The sequence below is a fragment of the Papio anubis genome, chromosome 8 (genome assembly GCF_008728515.1).
Source record: "Papio anubis isolate 15944 chromosome 8, Panubis1.0, whole genome shotgun sequence".
Taxonomy (NCBI): Eukaryota; Metazoa; Chordata; class Mammalia; order Primates; family Cercopithecidae; genus Papio; species Papio anubis.
In genome coordinates, this window is record NC_044983.1 from 45351611 (window position 1) to 45370282 (window position 18672).

At 37.9% G+C, this 18672-nt stretch overlaps 1 protein-coding gene across 1 annotated transcript in view; it reads left to right on the forward strand.

Moving 5' to 3' along the window:
* SNTG1 (syntrophin gamma 1) overlaps positions 1–18672 on the forward strand; it is an 895276-nt gene that overhangs the window by 37850 nt on the left and 838754 nt on the right. The window lies entirely within an intron of this gene.

Here is an 18672-nt window from a genome sequence, read left to right on the forward strand (position 1 = left end):
AGTCTTGCTCGGTAGCCCGGGCTGGAGTGCAGTGGCCGGACCTCAGCTCACTGCAAGCTCCGCCTCCCGGGTTTACGCCATTCTCCTGCCTCAGCCTCCCAAGTAGCTGGGACTACAGGCGCCCGCCACCTCGCCCGGCTAGTTTTTTGTATTTTTAGTAGAGACGGGGTTTCACGGTGTTAGCCAGGATGGTCTCGATCTCCTGACCTCATGATCCGCCCGTCTCGGCCTCCCAAAGTGCTGGGATTACAGGCGTGAGCCACCGCGCCCGGCCCACTTATGCTATTTTTTAAATTTTTAAATGGAATTGGAAATCCAGGGGAGTTTTTTTGCCAATTAAGTAAAATACACCTTATTAATATGTCAGCATTTTGTCATCTAATGTAACTAATTTTCATACTACTATGCTAATTACTATGCTAATTCATCTTATTATTAGACTATGGCAAATACTTAAAGTTGAAGGCAGAGGTATTTTATCTGTGAAAGGGGAAATAATCAGTGGACTAAGAAATAAAAGTAATAAGTCATGTATTTTGCTTAAGAAAAATGATACATTTGATCATGTGTAAAACGTCTGGGCAGTTGGCTTTGATTTGGCATCCAAAAAGGCTGTCGGCTCCTACCTTCACATCTGCTAAATGTGGGTATACCAAATGCTCCCCAGCTCTCTTCTACTTCTCACAGCTCTGAGACATGTGAAGTTCTCTTGAAATTCCAGAAAATATTGTCACTATTGTGATGCTGTGCAATTCTTTACTTGCAAAGAGCTCACTTTATTTTTTAAAAATAATTTTTAAATGTTATAAATCTGCCATCCAAACAATACCTAAAACATCTTTTTTTCATTGGTTATTCATAAAACCCTTACAATCTTAGGGTTGGCAGAGAATTTTAAATTATTCTAACACTTTCATTTGGGGGGATAGTAAAGTTGAGACTAAGAAAGATTATATCTTTACTCTGACTTTATGCAGATAGTGGTCAAAGTAAAGCTAGAAATTAGGTTTGCTGACATCTGATTCATCATACTTTTATGCTACGGAAAATACTTACAGGTGAAAACAGTAGTATTTTATCTGTGAAAAGGGAAATAATCAGTGGACTGAGAAATAAAAGTAAAAATAATCAGTGTTATTAACAGAATGCCTACTAGCATCCGGTTACAATATCTAAATAAATCCTCGCAAATCTTGAGAGGCAAATGAAATTAATCCATTTTTCTGGAGAAACCACTGAGACACAGAGAGTGTAGACACTGAGATGCTGGCCCCGTCAGATAACCAAGAAATAGCAGCACTGTTAATGGGAAACCTGACTCCTTAGAAGTATCCATTGAACTTCTTGAGGCAATTTGTGAGTGAAGGGAGTAGTGAGGGTAGGTACTGGGAAATATATCACCCAGAACTGCTCTTTTGTTTGTTATGTTATGAGCATAGTTGGAACTGGATTGATCTCAAGAAGACTTTGGAGCCTGGGGAAAGCTTTCTGCCAGAAATGTTATTTTAGACCTAAATGTTTTTATCATCAACAGACTGTTCTTATAGTGAACTGCTTTTACTGTTTATGTTCATTCAGATAACTGCCATGTGCTATATATTGTATCATGCCATGAAAAATAAAACAATAAAACAAGCCCTTGTCCTCAGAGAGCCTCTGAGGAAAGACAGTCGACAGATTATGAGAAGTGTTATAAAGATTTTTTTGTGCTGTTTTGTTAAACGATGCAAAATCCTGATGAGAATGTGGGGAGAGAAGACCCCCCTCTAAGGGTGAGGACCGAAGAGAAGGAACCAGTCCTGCATAAAACCATAGTGAGAGGCATTCCACAGAAGAGAAACAACTCACACACAAGCATAGAAATGGGAAAGATCTTGCCCTGTCCGACACATTAGAGGCTGCTGTGACTGGTGCTCAGGAATGAAGAAGATGCTAGCTTAGAACAGGTTAGAGAAATAGGCAGTAGTCTAAAGGGTTTAAGGAGGTACATGGTAATCCAGCCATTATTGCTAATGTTATTGTTATTTTTATCAACAGCCACCAAAAAAGTCTGACTTGGGATGAGGCAGTGACAGTATTGTGCAGAGTCTGATGCCACTCCAGTGGACCAGACCACACATCACAGTAATGTAGAGATAGATGATGACAGATTTGGAATGTGTTACCAGAGTTAAATATATAGGACTTTTTAATAGCTTTGACTTAATAGGTAATCATAAGAAGAAACCAAGGTGGAACTTCTAGGTGTTTGACTTGGCTAACTGAGTAGGTAAAAATTACTGAAATGGAAATAACTTGAGACAGAACAATATTGACTGGTGGGATAGGCAGAAATCACTTGTTCAGTATCATGTACATTCGTGTAGATAAATTTGTTGCCTTCCAGGAAGAGATGCAAATCAATAGGTAGATACTAATTGTAGGGCTCTGAGTGTAGGGCTCTGAGGAGTCTGAAATTGACATATAAATTTAGAAATTAATAGCTTATAGGTGAGATTTATATCTATAAGAATGAATGAGACCACCAAGAGTGACAAGAAGATTAAAGTCTAGGAATGACTTTGAAGAAGTCCAACATTTAGAAGAACAAAGTAAGGACAAACCAGCAGAAGAGACTGTGACAGACAGGGTCCTCACAGGAAACAGTGAGGTCAAAGCCCCTCCTCCTCTTGTCTGTAGATACAGTAGACCAACTCACAGAAACTGCAGTCTTCTCTCCAGGGATCCAGCCAGTCTGAGAGGACCCTGGGAGGGAAACAGAGGGTCAATGTCCTGTCCTCATTGTCCTCTCTCCTTCCTCTGTTCTCTGTTGATGCTGCCCATTGGACAAATTTCCCTGGGAACTAGAGATTACAAGTGCCCTGACCATACAGGTCAGGGCTCCAAGTGCTAAGGAGGGTAGACAAGATGGGGAGTCATCTGAAGATGCTCACAGAAGGTGGCTGGCACAGAGAGTAAAATATTTTAAGTTAAGATTATGAAGATTATAAGTTCTTCTCATACTTTTGATGATATGTAAATACAAAGGAAATGTAGAAGATATGTATTTGTTATCTCATTAGGGTATGTTGAGAATTAAATTACCTGAGACACTGGATATTTGCTTGAAAAGTTCATAGCCCAATTCAGGCATTGGTATTGTTATTGCTGATGTCGAGTCACCCATTGAGTAAAGGAAAACACATCCTGTCAGAAAAATAAAGCCAGTTTTGTGCAGATTCAGTTTGCTTCTTGGAAAATCCCATCTGTGAAAAAGGTACTATTTCAGTTCTGCATAGGCAACTTGAAATTACTTCATGTAGTAATTGCATAACTAAAACTTGCTGCTTTTTCCTTCATTCACTTCTATTATATTCATAACAAAAATATTCTAGATTGAAAACCAAAAGATGGAAATTCCTGTATTTCTTTAGTGAAAAAGTTAGGGATTGATATCATTTAATAATATTTTCTGTTACAATCAAATTGTAGAGGACAAGATTAGCACTGTTATGAGAATGATTTGTATAAAAAGATTTGTATTCACTTAGCATCTATTTTAATTCAACCTTTATCTCTCTGATAATTATAAACTAACTGGGTAATTTTTAAAGGAAATACTACCAGAGAGAGAATCACATATGGTTAGAAAGTAAAACTTAAATGAATGCTATTGTCTTAAAGTGTAGTAATTAAATTAGTAGGCCACACTCAGAGAGATGTCAAGTAGCTAAATGGTTCAGGCACTTGATTAGTAACTATGTATCAAACATAAAAGTTACTAACAGCTCTCTTTAATAAAAATTATGTTAGGCTGTAAGACCTAATGAGTACTATAAGTGAAAGTTAATTTGTAAATGCTGCTATTTAGAGGAGAGATGTGATTTGTTTATAATTCTTATTCTGTGGCAATTTTTCACGGAGAAATATGTACTCAAAAGCAAAACTTGAAAGAACTAGAAAGTGTATTTTCTCTATTCTTTCTTAGAGTCTTTAATTTTTGATTCTAATACAGTTTGTATTTCTAAATCGTCATGCTAAATTGAAATTTTACATGACAGAAGCCCTTAGTTAAGTCTTCCCCTCTCATAAAATATTGAGCCAGAGACTGATGACAAAGCTAATTTTCATTATTATAAGTCCAGAGTTTTTCTTTTCCAATGTTAATGTTTCCTATTTCTTTTTCTAAAACGCATATTGACTTATTGTTCTGCAATATTACTGTAAGTAATATGTCTTATTGTATTACTCCAAAGAAGAAACATTGTATAATATTGTAGAAAGCTACAATACTTTTTAGTTATTTGAGATCAATATATGCTAATGTTTATTTTCCAGTATTCCAGTAAGCAAAATGCTTAACCGACATCTATGTAATTGGTCTGTTATTAATGACTCAAAAAATGTGATCAAATCTGAAGTGTTTCCATGAACATCAAAAGAAAAATTATGCTTGCCACAATTTTAATATTAGGTATCTTTAGTGTTATGTTTATAAAAGGTTCATAATTCATGCATATTTTAAGTGAGAACACTCTTAGTCAGAATATTTGGCACATTTCATTTCCCTTAAAGACCAAAGACCGAAGACTTTGTGTAATGTATTTCAATGTATATTCACTTATCTCCTAAATCTGTTGTGTGTATTCATGGGACAAATCACTCTTTGGTTTTTGCTAGCTAAAATAATTTTAAATCTAAAATGATCTCATTAGATTGTATTCATGCAGTAAAGTGATACTGTCCTCCAGCAGAGTTCCAGTCCCTGCTGGCTCGATGACAGGCTGTCTTCATAAGGAGCTCAGCATGCACATTGCCCTGGCGCCTCTGGTGAGGCAGAGCCTTGTGCTATAGCAGGGCCCAGTGAATGCTTCAAGCCTCTTTAGCCCATTCACATGCACAGGCAAGAAGTAAGGTCTTACAGTTACAAATCCACTGGGGTAGCTTTTCATCACTTACTTGTTTTTAATGGGAAATGAATTAACAAGATTGGCTGTTATCAGGCACTTAGTCATATTCTTTTGATTTTAATGGACTTGCTGCTTATAAATGTAAGCAGAAAGGGAAGAGTTCCCAATATTCACGTTGGCAGTATTCTCCTCAGTAAAAGACCAAGGCTGAATCTTCGTCCAGCATTACCAGAGATGCTGCCAAATCACTGTGGTGGCCCACGCTGCAAAACAGCATTGTCACACATGTAAAGGGCTCTATATTCCATTGCTGTGTCATCATGGAGATTAATGTCATTTATAAGCTTTTCTGAGGCTTGTCGATTTATGGGCAGTAAGCTCTGAGAAGCCCTTGACCTTGATTTCTGAGCCCTTGGCAAAAGAATTCTAGGACCCAAGTATGTCATCTCATTATCCATGCCATGTTTCTTCTGCTTTCTTTTGACTGCCATATATTGTTTTCTAGGCCAGAATACGTTTTTCTCCAGCTAGACAGAATTGCTGATCAAAGAAGTCTCCTAAAGTCTTACATACATCAATTGCTATTTATTTAACAGGTTTCACTGATACTAAGATCATAGAGATTTAAAATTCTGATCTGGGTTACTTTCATTTTGCAGAGAGACATTTAACTTATCTTTGCATATATGGTAATTTTAGGTTCTGCAAAGACATAATTTAAGCATTTGAGCAAAACACCTTGTACAACTTGTTTGAGAACCTTACAAAGCCAATATAGTACAATTGAGGCAAAACCTAAAACAACCCAAACTGTGTACTTTGATTGAATTATCCAGATTGACAACATCTAATCTTTTCAGGTAACTGGCCATCTTCAACTTTATTTTGATATTTTTTACAGTGGTTCTCTCATATCTCCTCAGTGTGTGTTAAAACTGATGTGGGTGGTAAGTTTGGTTCAGCTGTGAAATGGGATGGGTCATGTACAGCCAGGCAGTGCATGGCATAGGGTAGCTCTGACCAGACACAGTTTTGTCTCCAGATCCACATTTAAAAATTGGACTTTTGTTGATTAGTATTTCTCAATTTCATTTATTTTACTGAAGGTTGCAAAATAGCAGTTTTCTAACTAGATTATATTCTCTGCATGTATTTGTTTTCATTTTTATTTTTCCTAACTTTTATTTTGCTAAACAGTTATATGAAATGATCAGACAGACATATCCTGGAACCATTGATCATCCTCAATATAAATAAAAGTAGGAAAACAAAGAAAAAAACCAGGACTCTAAGAACCATGGTAAATAATACATTAACTTAGATAGGCATGGATAATTCAGTCTCTCTCTTTTTTAAAGATTTTCATTCCCCTCCTCCAGCTTTATTTCAGCCAGATACAGAAAGACAAATACTGCATGTTCTCATTTATATGTAGAATGTAAGAACTCATAGAAACTGAGAGCAGAAAGGTGTTTTGCCCGGGGATAGGAGGGTGAGGGAAATGGAGGGATTTTGGTCAAAGGGTATGAAATTTTAGTTACAAGATGAGTAAGTTAATTCAATCTTTTAAGGCTGCATGCTGAAAAGCTCTAACGTAAGTAGCATAGTCAGTAACCTACCCCAATTCTAGAAGCACAGCATTAAGATGGTGCTTCTGCACCCCTAACTGGTGTTCATGTGGGGATCCTGAAGAGGTGTATGAGTCTTGCCTCATTCTCACACTTCCCAGCAGACAACCATGTTTTGTAAAAAGATTGGGAAGAGCAACATCAGCAAAATGCCATTCCCTTGAGCTAAGTTTAGCTATGGCTGTCCTACATAGAGTATATTTCTTCTCATTTTAATGAAATGAATTCATTTTCTAAATGTATTATTAACTACGGTTGTGGTTTGTCTTTATGTTCCTGTACTTCATTAGTGCTGTACTTTGTATGGAGTAGTTTAAGCAGTTTAAGTTGGTCTAGCCTCATGTAGGGGGGTAAGTGTGTCATGTTTCATGTGTCTCCACACACCAGATGAGTGACAAGCAGGCAGAATGTTTGGCAAGGATAGTACAGCAAGAAAGAAAACATTTTCCAGAATGCAGAGAGCCCTCAATTACTTGATTTTATAGTTATGCAGATAAACATAAAAACTGGAATGTCATTCAGTCTGAGCCAGGTTACTTACTCAGATGCTTACCTTCCCCTTTGCCCTTTCGTTGGGTTTTGGAGAGTTGACTGAAAGGGGTGATGGCTTGAAAACTATGCAGATGAAGCAGCCTGCACAACAGGGAGAGACCCTGTCTCCACACAAAAACAAATTTTTTAGGAGCCAGGCATGGTGGTATGCACCTGTAGTCCCAGCTACTCAGGAGGCTAAGACTGGAGGGTGGTTTGAAATCGCAAGTTCAAATCCAGCCTGGGCAACAGAGTGAGATTTCATCTTAAAAAAATAAACAAATAAATAAACATTATTCAAATGACATTCGACTTGTGGATCATGAGATTAGAAGTCTAGCTCTTAAAAAAAAAATTCTGCTGGCCAAGTTTAATGCTTGAACTTCCACAATTAAAGGTTTAACTCTTCAGTGTTGGTAACAGGTTGGGGATTCAAATACATGTGGAGACCACAAAATGAAGGTAGGTGAGAGAGAAGTCATTTGCAGGGCTCCAAGGCAGATGCAGAGGCCCACAAGAGGACACAGGCCCAGCCTATGGGAATCACAGATCAGCACTTTAGGTTCATTGTAGGGCTGAACACAAGGCACACATCCAGCAGGGAGACCCACACTTGCAGACAGAATGGGGGGAAAATCATGTCCATTGTGGCTAAATAGGGAGTGAAATGACATCCATTATGAAGAGATGAGCAACTAATAGGGGATAGTCCTGCAATTCCAGGAGTGAGTGGCTTGTCAACGTCAACATTTTCTTTCTTTTCTTTTTTTTTTCTTTTTTTTTTTTTTTTCCGGAGACAGTCTCGCTCTGTCGCCCAGGCCATCTTGGCTTACTGCAAGCTCCGCCTCCTGGGTTCAAGCAATTCTCTGCCTCAGCCTCCCAAGTAGCTGGAACTACAGGGCCTGCCACCACACCCGGCTAATTTTTGTATTTTTAGTAGAGATGAGGTTTCATCATGTTGACCAGGCTGGTCTTGAACTGCTGACCTCATGATCCACCCACCTCAGCCTCCCAAAGTGCTGGGATTACAGGGGTAAGCCACTGTGCCCAGCCAACATTTTCTTTCTAATCCAAGAATTTACTGCTATGAAATGTAGTTAGGATCATTCTTAGGCAAAAACAGTACAGCACATAATTACAGATGAATCATTACTGGTCATAGAGTAGAAAGATAATTCTTATTATCAGAGAAATTTCTCCATTTGGGTCCCCAAAGCAAAGATTATGGCCTTCATGCCAGTGTAAATGTAGCTTCAATCAAAGCCTAAAATGTCTTGTGTTTGAAAGTGTGCTTTTAAGCATAAAATGACGTGCTTTTTGATCTGTTAGTTAATGTACAAAATATGATTCTCCTTGCAATATACAAGTTAAATTTGTCTAATTAGCTCTTTTGAATTTTTTGTTTGCTTCATTATTTCTCAACTACTCAAAATAAGTGGTTGATATGAAATTCTTGATATTTTCATTAGTAGTTGTTAAATCATATTGCAGGCATTTTCTGATTTATGGAAATTAGGCTCAGAGGAAAATGTACGGGTACCAAGGGCTTTCTCCTCCCTCCCTGCTGCCTCTGGGAAAGAGCATGCTGGTGAAAAGCAAGAAGGTAGGACAAAATGGAGAGACAAGTTTTTTTCTGTTATTCTTGATTAAATGTCACTGATAAATAGGACACCATTGACTTGGAGTCCTCAGTTTATGGGATTCCATATGATCTGGCATCACACTCATTGATCCTTGACTTGTTTTCCATAGAGGTGTTGTTAGCACGCTAGCAGTCACTCCCCGCTGCCCCACCTCAGCTCTACACAGACACTAATCTACTTTCTGTCTCTATAGATTTGCCTATTTTGGGCATTTCATGTAAATGGAATCATACAATATATGTGGTTTCTGCAACTGACATTTTTACTTGGGACAATGAATTCATGGTCTGTCCATGTTGTGTAGCACGTGTCAATACTTCATTTATTTTTATGGCTGGATAACATTCCAGTGTATGGAGATGCCACCTTTTGTTCATCCGTTTAGCAGTTGATGAATATTTCACCTGTTTCTACTTTTTGGCTATTATGAATAATGCTTCTGTGAACAGCTGTACCCAATTTTTTTGTGTAGAGAAGTACACCATAATTAACACTTAGTTTTAGAACACTAATGGTAACCTTTCCCTATCTGCATAGCACACTTGCTTATCCATGAATATCACTGAAGTCCATTTGAATCCTTTAAGGTAAAATGGATGGAGATTTCTAGTTTAACCCTTATGCTTTTGAGATTTAAAAAACTGGATCACATGAAATTAATAAATTACCCAAGGTGTTACAGCTAATCAGTGTCAACAGTGTAACTCAAAATTTGCTTGAGATCTAGTTCAGCATTCTTTTACTATACATCGTAAACCCACACAGGGTGCAACTGAACTAAGCTGAGATCATATGAGCTGACCTGGGAAGCTTACTTTTGTAATTATTTTTCTTTGGAGAATAGATTTGGTTTCCAAACAGACCCTATATCTAATTACCATATTTGATGCTTCAAAAGAATGTGTGTGTATGCAGTGATTTGTTTCCTTGACTCTCAATTTGTATCAATTTAATGTAACAACAAATATCTATTGAGCATAAACAATGCAGTTAGCATTGAATATTTTGGAATACGAAGGAAATTACAACTGCATTAAGAAATTAAGAGTCAAGATAATACAACAATTAATGATAAAGTAGGTAATGAGGGGTTAAATTGTATGTTTTAGGGCCACTTACAGCATAATATACAGATTTGATTGCTAAAAGATGGATTTTGATCCCACCTTAATAATAATTAGAAATCTGAAGAAATCTATTTATTTGAGTGTAAGTTACATTACCTTTGAAAGGACGATATGTTGATATCTAGGGTGCCTTATAGCCGTAAGATGCTGCAGTTCAAATGGCACCGTGTGTTATTTTGAGTAACACACACATACATGCAGACACATATAATGGGCAGAGGCTCACATATATCACATATAAGTGAGTCAGAAAACAAGGTCATCAGAGGAATGAGCCCTAAAAAGAGCTGGGTCTTGTTCCAACTCTGTGGTGCCACTCAACGCCCATGTGACTCTCTGAGTCTGTATTTACGTCAGATAGAGACAATGGATGCATCATGCCCTCCTCCTCCTCTTATTGGGATGCAATGAGATAATGGCCCCTCTATTCTTAGGTAGAGCAGTGAATATCTTCCATGGATTAGGAAAGGTGGAGGACTCCTTAGAGCCCTACACAGAAACAGCATTATCAAAAGCAGAAAGTTACTTGTGTAGGAAAATATACTTTTATTGCAATACTATCTTGAAAACTTTCTATTTGATAGGACTGTCATCTTCCAGAATCCCAGCTGCGGGCTTGGGCAAGAATAAAACACTTGGACAGTTGGCAGTGGACCTACAGGATTACCTAAGCTTAGTTATGCAGGGTCACCCTGTTCTCTGTGGAGTCCACTTCATAAACATAGCTGGACTACTTTTCTCCCCCCTCAGAGCTGTTTCCATTTTAAAATAAATTTCTATTCATTGTTTTTTGCCAGGCAAAAATCATATGCAGCAATGCTACTAACATTAATATTTTATTTAAGCATGTTGATAAGAATGTTGCACCTAATAAGAAATCCATATCCCACCATCAGCCATAAGTCCCAAATCCACTGTGGATGAGAAACTTTTGATTATAGGAAAAAGAATAATTGGCGCTTTCTAACCTGTAGAAACTTGGATGCCTATTGGGGCCACTTGCTATTCCTTAAACATAATCATTCTTGCATCCTGATGCACGTTCTTCCTGAAACAAAATTTTCAATATTGTCCTTTTTGGTTGCTGTTGAAGGTCTGTGTTTGCAATAATTACCTTGCTAAATAAGAAATTTTGAGTATTTCTATGTCACTGCTAATAATAATATTTTAGTGGAATTCCTTAGAATAAGACTTTCTGCTATACATTATTGCATGAGAATATGCCTAATACACTTAAAAGAGAACAATGGTAGCTAACATTGATTGAAAGCATCGGCGGAGGCATCTACTTGTTGAAATGCCCTCTCTACCTCAGATCACATGGCTCACATTTACCTCATAAGTTGGGAACTCCTGTCACCCTTTTCTAATGGGAAGGACACAGACTTGGGAGAATTCAGTGACTTTTTGAAATCACACAATTAAGTACTATCAGGTCACCTCTTGAATGCCCATCCAAGCATAGAAAAAATGGCATCATTTCTACTGGCTTTGCAAAAGGAATTTGTAGTGACTTTGAGGGAGTTTGAGAAGGCAAGAAAAGCCACGTCGATGGCAGCTGGACTAACACTCTCCAGCTTCCCCTCTGCTAGCACACCCTCACGGGGGCTCAGAATAGTAGATTCTCCTTGAGTGGACATTGAGAAACAAATGCAAGGCCCTGTGGAATGCTGCTAAGGTCAGAGGTGGAGAGGAAGAGGTGTAGGGCGGAGAGAGCACAGGTGACTGACCATAGGATGAGCTTCATAATCAGATGAAGAGGTTAGTTGGAATGTGAGGTCAGCAAGGATGAGAAGCAGATGGGACTAGCCCCGGGGCTGTCAGGAAGCTGAGAGACTTGAGAAAGTGGTTCTTTTTTGCGGGGGCAGGTGATATCTAGGGTGCCTTATAGCCGTAAGATGCTACAGTTCAAATGGCACCATGTGTTATTTTGAGTAACACACACATACATGCAGACACATATAATAGGCAGAGGCTCACATATATCACATGTAAGTGAGTCAAGAAACAAGGTCATCATGAGGAAAGAACTCCAAAAAGAGCTGAGTCTTGTTCTAACTCTGTGGTGCCACTCAAGGCTCATGTGACTCTCTGAATCTGTATTTACCTCAGATAGAGACAATAGATGCATCATGCCCTCCTCCTCTTCTCATTGGGATGCAATGAGATAATGACCTTGCTCTGTCACCCAGGCTGGGGTGCAGTGGTGTGATCTCAGCTCACTGCAACCTCTTCCTCCTAGGTTCAAGAGATGCTTCTGCCTCAGCTTCCTGAGTAGCTGGGATTACAGGTGCACACCATCATGCCCAGCTAATTTTTGTATTTTTAGTAGAAATGGGATTTCACCAGGCTGGCCAGGCTGGTCTTGAACTCTTGACCTCAAGTTGATTTGCCCACCTTGGACTCCCAAAGTGCTGGGATTATAGGCATGAGCCACTGCGCCCAGCCAAGAGTGGTTCCAATCACAGATTCCTGGGCTGTTTGTAGCAGGGAGACAGGCAGTATCTGGCAGGAGCAGGGGTACAGCCAGGGATCCACAACTCTTGAGTAGGTGCTTCTCAAGCCAGAGGCGGGAAGTGCAATCCAAGAAGTGACCGTCTCCTTGCAGTTTCATGACAGCACCTCCTGTAGTTGTAGCAGATGAAAGCTAAACGATTAGTTAAAGGAATACATGAATGGATGAGTGAATAAAGTATAAGTGAATGAATCCAACCCTAAGTTAGAAAACCCTCTTCATCCTTAATCATACCACCTCCTTGGTTTTCCCTTCCTTAGGAAGCAAAGCATCAAGACATCTGCCCACAGCATGTGCTGTATGAATGCTTTGCTGCAAACACTCTGCCAGGATTCAAATAAACAGGAGATCAGAGACTAGTGTTGGAAAATGTCTTTTGGCATATTGCCCAACTGTGATCTTGGCGTGGCTGATTTTGTTTTGGTTGATGTCTTGAGCTTTCAGTGTTCATTTTCATACTGCTGTTTCACAATTTTATTTTCCTTTTTGAGTCATAGTTTGTAAGAACTAGGTTTATATTACTATTCAAATGCAGTAGTGTTTTGGTATTTAGTATGTTCTCCAAAAAATTAGAAGTCACTAGTGTTGCTTCTTTACCTCGAAGAAAACTTTCCTGCTCAAACAAGCATTGACCCTATACTTTGCTCCTTTCCATTCTGTCAGCTAAGTGGAATTCAGTCCAGTGCTAACAGGTTGTGGTTTCCTTTACGACAAGCTACTGGTCTTTGCATTGTACCTTCTGATGATTGTTTAAACTCAAATGCATGTAGCAATGCTATGAATAGCTCCCACTTTATTTCAGTGAGTTTTAAAACTTCATGAAAATAGAACTTCACAGAGACTTTGTTTTCTTCTCTGTTTTCCATAGCGATGTGACAAAACATGTGTTTGTAAATCTTTTCCATTTAAAAAGACTTTTTCTTTGGCTTCTCACCAATGTCTGATATTTAAAAACTTATACATAAAGCTCAAAATGAGAAAAATAGTTTGCATCAAATTCATTAAATTCCCAGAAGTTATTTTCAACTCCACACAAGTTAAATTAAATAACATGTATGCCTCACAAAAGTCATGGCACCTTGTTTATAGTAGGCACTCAGTGTGATTGATGTGTCAACTTGGCTAGGCCACAGTACCTAGATATCTGGTTAAACACTATTCTAGATGTTCCTGTGAAGGTATTTTTTAGATGAGGTTAATATCTGAATCAGTAGACTTGGAGTAAAGTAGATTACTCTTCAAGTGGATGGCCACATCTAATCAGTTGAAGACCTTGGAAGGATACGACTGGCTCCCCACAAGGAGGAGGGAGTTTTGCCACAGACTGCCTTCAGGCTCGAGCTGCAGTGTCAGCTCTGCCCTGGGTCTCCAACTAGCAGCTGAACCTGTAGATTTTAGACTTGTCATTCTCCACAGTTGCATGATCACATGAGCCAATTCCTGAAAATCAATCCCAATCTTTTTCTAGTTCTCTCTCTCTCTACAGAGATAGCTAGGTAGATTGATAGACAGGTAGATGATAGATAGCTAGGTAGATAGGAAGAGATTATATAGATAGGTGGATGATAGGTAGACAGGCACAGGCATATACTGTATCCATTCTGTATCTTTGGAGAACTCTTGCAAATACTCCGACAGTTGGTTTAGTCCCTGTTTCTTCCCATGTGGGAAACCTCTGGAACAGGTGCTTTATACTCACTTTCACCTTGTTTAGGCATATTTGTTGAAACAAAGTTTCCACTTTTCTCATTTCTATACTTTTATTCTATTTTCCCCTTTTAGCCAACATGTTAATATTTATCCAGTTCCATGATAGTAAGTGTTCATTAGCAATGCTCTTCCAAAAATTGTCTTTGTTAACTCCAAGATAGATGGAATTATTCTCAGTATAATTTTAAAGTTTAGTATATTTCATTTTTTCTATAATTGATAGCCATGTATGGCACATGCAGTATAATCAAGCCACATTAGAAACAGAATTTAATATAAATTAGAGTTTATTTATACAGTAGTTGTTAAGGAAAGTTAAAATTAATGGCATACTGGACAGGATAGGGCATGGGATCTCTGACCTTTGTTTTCAGTTAAAACAGAAAACAGGGAACTGATACTACTGTTTTGTGAAATGTCTTGTATGACACTCTGGCACTGACTGCACTCCTCCATTATATTGGTATGATTTACCTATCACTGATATTTGCTGTAAATTCTGCTTATACCTATGAGGGTGGTAAAAGTCAACTGTGACAAGCTACACCTCAATTTACCAGTAAGGATACAGTTCTCCTGTGGACTCTAACAAATCTAGTACAGAAGGAGGCACTCAGTAGGTGGTGATGATGATGATGATGATGATGAAATGCAATAACTCTTTTTATATGAGTTTATTTCTGAACTGCTGGATATGTATACAGTGACTGAAGCCTGGATATATTTGCTAATGCAACAACTCACAATCTAATCAGTCTATTCTCCTCTCAAGGACATTTCAGTTTGATTCTCATGCTTACTCACCTTAACAAACAGAAAATGAATTCAGAAATGAATAATTGAGCTTATGAGTGGAAGCTCAAGAGAATCCTGCTCTGGACACCAGGACAATAGTCTCTATGGAAATGTGAAATCTCTGTAAGCAGACACTGGGTTGCTTTTAGCTGCTTAATGTGGTTGTTTTCATGCCTCTTGATTGTTCCAGCCTCTGACCCATCAGAAAAGTTCCATTTTTAGATAAGAGAATCTTTTTCATGAAAATAATACAAATAGGGCCCACTCTGGCTTTTGCAATTTCAAAAGATATTTAAAACCAAATGGCATATTACAAATTTTAGTTATCATCCTCCCCCTTTATCTATTTTTTTCCCCAAATGTCATTTCTACTAATTCAGTGTTTTTCTAACTTCCTCCTGTGATCTTTCATCTCCTTTCATTTTACCTTTTCTTTCAGTCTATATGGAAATTAAAGTGAGTCAATTTTTGAGTTCCTGCTGTTTCAATGTTTTATGCTGGACTTTCTTATGCCTCCCCTTCATCTACCCAACTAAGCTCTGTGCATTTTCCTTGCTCTGACTTTTTGTTGCCAGTATATTCAGCATGCAATGTTCATTTCTACAATATATCTGGCTTCTATTTCTGATTCAACTTCTACTCACTCAAGTCTCTCTTGGACTCTCTATTTTTCTTGTCTCTATTTGGAAAATCTGAGAAAAATAAACAGAGTTTGGAGCCTGTCTAGTTAGGATTGAAGCTTTGGCAAAGTTGCTTTTTTCAAGTCTCAGTTTCTGTCTCTGTAAAAAGGTATGTTTATAGTTATTAGTCCATGAAATCATTATAAATTTGTTGATTTGTAGGGGAAATACAGTCAGTACTTTAAGTGTTTAGTTACCATTTTTGTTTTTCCTGTTTAAAAAAACCAAAAAAGTGTATAGCTTCTTCCAGTCTTTTTTTTTTTTTTTTTTTTTTGACAGAGTCTCGATCTGTTCCTCAGGCTGGAGTGCAGTGGCGCAATCTCTACTCACTGCAACTTCAGCCTCCCAACTTCAAGGTATTCTCTTGCCTCAGCCTCCCTAGTAGCTGGGACTACAGGCACCCGCTACTACATCTGGCTAATTTTTATATTTTTGGTAGAGGTGGGGTTTCACCATGTTGGCCAGGCTGGTCTCGAACTCCTGACCTCAAATGATCCATTCACCTTGGCCCCCCAAAGTGATGGGATTACAGGTGTGAGCCACCGCGCCAAGCCTATTTCAGTCCTTTTGACTAAAACACATGTTTAATCTCTGGAAATAATTTATTTTTATTTTACTTTTATTCCATTGGTAGTGAATTTGTAACCAAGAATGGGTATGATGATTTGTGAAATTATTTCCTTTACTATATAGGCATATTTTTATGTGCTACTTTGTGTATATCTAGCATATATTAAACAAGAAATAATTGTTCAATGGTTATATTGCAATGCAAATGGATGTTTATGTAAATTTAGTGCCGTATCACACATTTGCTAGCAATATTTTTTCAATAATCTATACACAATGTCAAGAAAATATTTTTGTGCTCTCTTTACTATTTGGAGAGCACTAATTAGGAAAAAATGCCAGGAATAATAACAATAGCTAATACTCACTATTGGCCAGGCATTGTCCCAAGGGCGTATTTTATCATCCTCATAACAGTCCCAGGAAGCTGGACCAGTTGTGATTTTTATTTCACAAATGAAAAAACAGATGCACAGTAAAGGTTATTTCTTCCCGAAAGTCACATGGTTAATGGCAAGAAAAAGGGGCTTGAAGAATACCTGTCTGGCTTTGGAGTCTGTCCTCTCAGCATGCAGACAGCCTGTTCTCAGGGAGCTTACAGCCTGTTCTTAGGATTGTATTTGTCGCATGTGACATAGCCATTATTTTGTCTTGTTTACCTATTATAAAATCTACTTTGGTAGATATGAGACTGTGAAGTTTTCTGCATTGTTTACTTTCTGCTTTGGTAGACACATTTGCTCATTGCATATATGTGGTGATACAAGTTTTTCATTTGATAAAATCTTCACTTTTCATTGATTTTTGTTCTCAAGTTTTGTTAATTTGTTATAATATATAAACTTTATTTAAATTAGAATTGGTTGATTTGGACAGGAGAAAAAGTTCAGTAAATGTAATCTTTAGCCTTTTCTCAATCTGCCTTCACCATGAGAGTGCCAGGTGTCTGAGTTCAGCCCTTTCTCTGAAATAGCTCTTTCATTTGTAGTGAGAATTGATAACTGTTAATTATCACTGAAAGTGAGATTAAAGCAGTGAAAAGTTCCATTAAGAAGAATTAATTACTAGGTTGGCATTTAATGGAAGTTCTTAAGCAAATAATAAGATGCCATGAGCATCTTATTACATCGCGCTACTGACATTTGTAGTTTAAGATCATGATTATCAAAGTAATCTGGCTTTACAGCAGCTTCCTCCCTGTCCCCAGGAGTGTGCACTTTTCTACACCGATACAAGAGTGAGGGTATTCTCCTCAGTCTTGGTCCTATCCGTCAGTGTCTTGCAGCACATCAGAGAATCACCCTATTCATCCTCCAAGTCCAGGTATGCTTCCTCTATATCTGGTGAACAATCTTTGTTTTTTTTTTTTTTTTCTGCAAATAAATACAATGATCTACTCAGTATATATTTATGTCAATATATAACATTGGAAGGAAAGATTTTGGGCAGAGAAGAAGGAAAAATGTATTTTGTTCTTCCAATTTCTTTGTGTCCAAAGCCATAGACCACATCCTTCATTGAATCTGATGATTTAAAATGTCCCAAATGTCTCCAGTACTTACCAAAATGCAGTATATTTACTTATGAAATTTCAGCACCTTCTCTTCTCCCCCCAGTCATGGTGTATTTTGCCTCATGTAAAGATCTTTAAACTTTTTTGACTTTTGCTTCTTGTGACTTGAGAATTACCAATAAAGAACACATGCAAAAATATTTTACCCAGTAAGTTGGCACAATGTCTTGACATTGCATTAATTTTTTAGTTCCAAAATTTTCATAAGATCTAAAGTGGAAAGATTCAGATCACTAGATGCAATACTAAAAGGATATAAAATAAACCAGGCATGACTCTTGCCCTGGAAGAACTTGTAATAAAGTTTCCAGGTTTCTACATGCAAAAGACATCTCCTTATTCAGAGGAAGTAATATCAATTGGGGAGGATCAGATGTAGCTACAGGATGCAGGTTATACCAAAGAGAGAGACCCTTATTCTTCCAGATAGACCAAAGCTATAGCTGGAAGAATATTGAAGACTTCTCCATGAAAGAGAGGACCTCCTAAGCAAGCAAGAGACCCTTTATCTCCTGCAATTCAATCATAATTATTTCTAGGCACTGTGTTCCAGAGTTCCAGAAAACCGAAAGGCAGAAACATTCAGGATAGAACTGGGGATGACGGATCTTTCCCTTGGACTGATGTGCACTCCAGGCAAAGGGCGATACTGAGGCAGAAGAATATATTTCAGGCTGCATTTAAAATTCCAGGGACTTGAGTGTCAAGTAAAGGAGTCTGGATAAAGTCTGAAGGAAGGGGACAGTGAGATAATATTTTTGAGCTTTGGAAATATTAACTGGGAATTAGTGTGTAAAATGAATTGGAGGCAGAATGATAGACAAATTAGGTGACAGCAAGGTAACTAATGGATTGGTGGCTTGTATGTGTGCTGCTTAACTCAAAGTCTTCTGCATTGATTATTTTTCTTTTTAATAAGGTGGCGAATAATTTTTTAAGAGGCTTGGTTTACTTTTTAAACTTTTTAATTTTATTTATAAGTCTGTAATAATTCAGAGAGAGGCATTAATG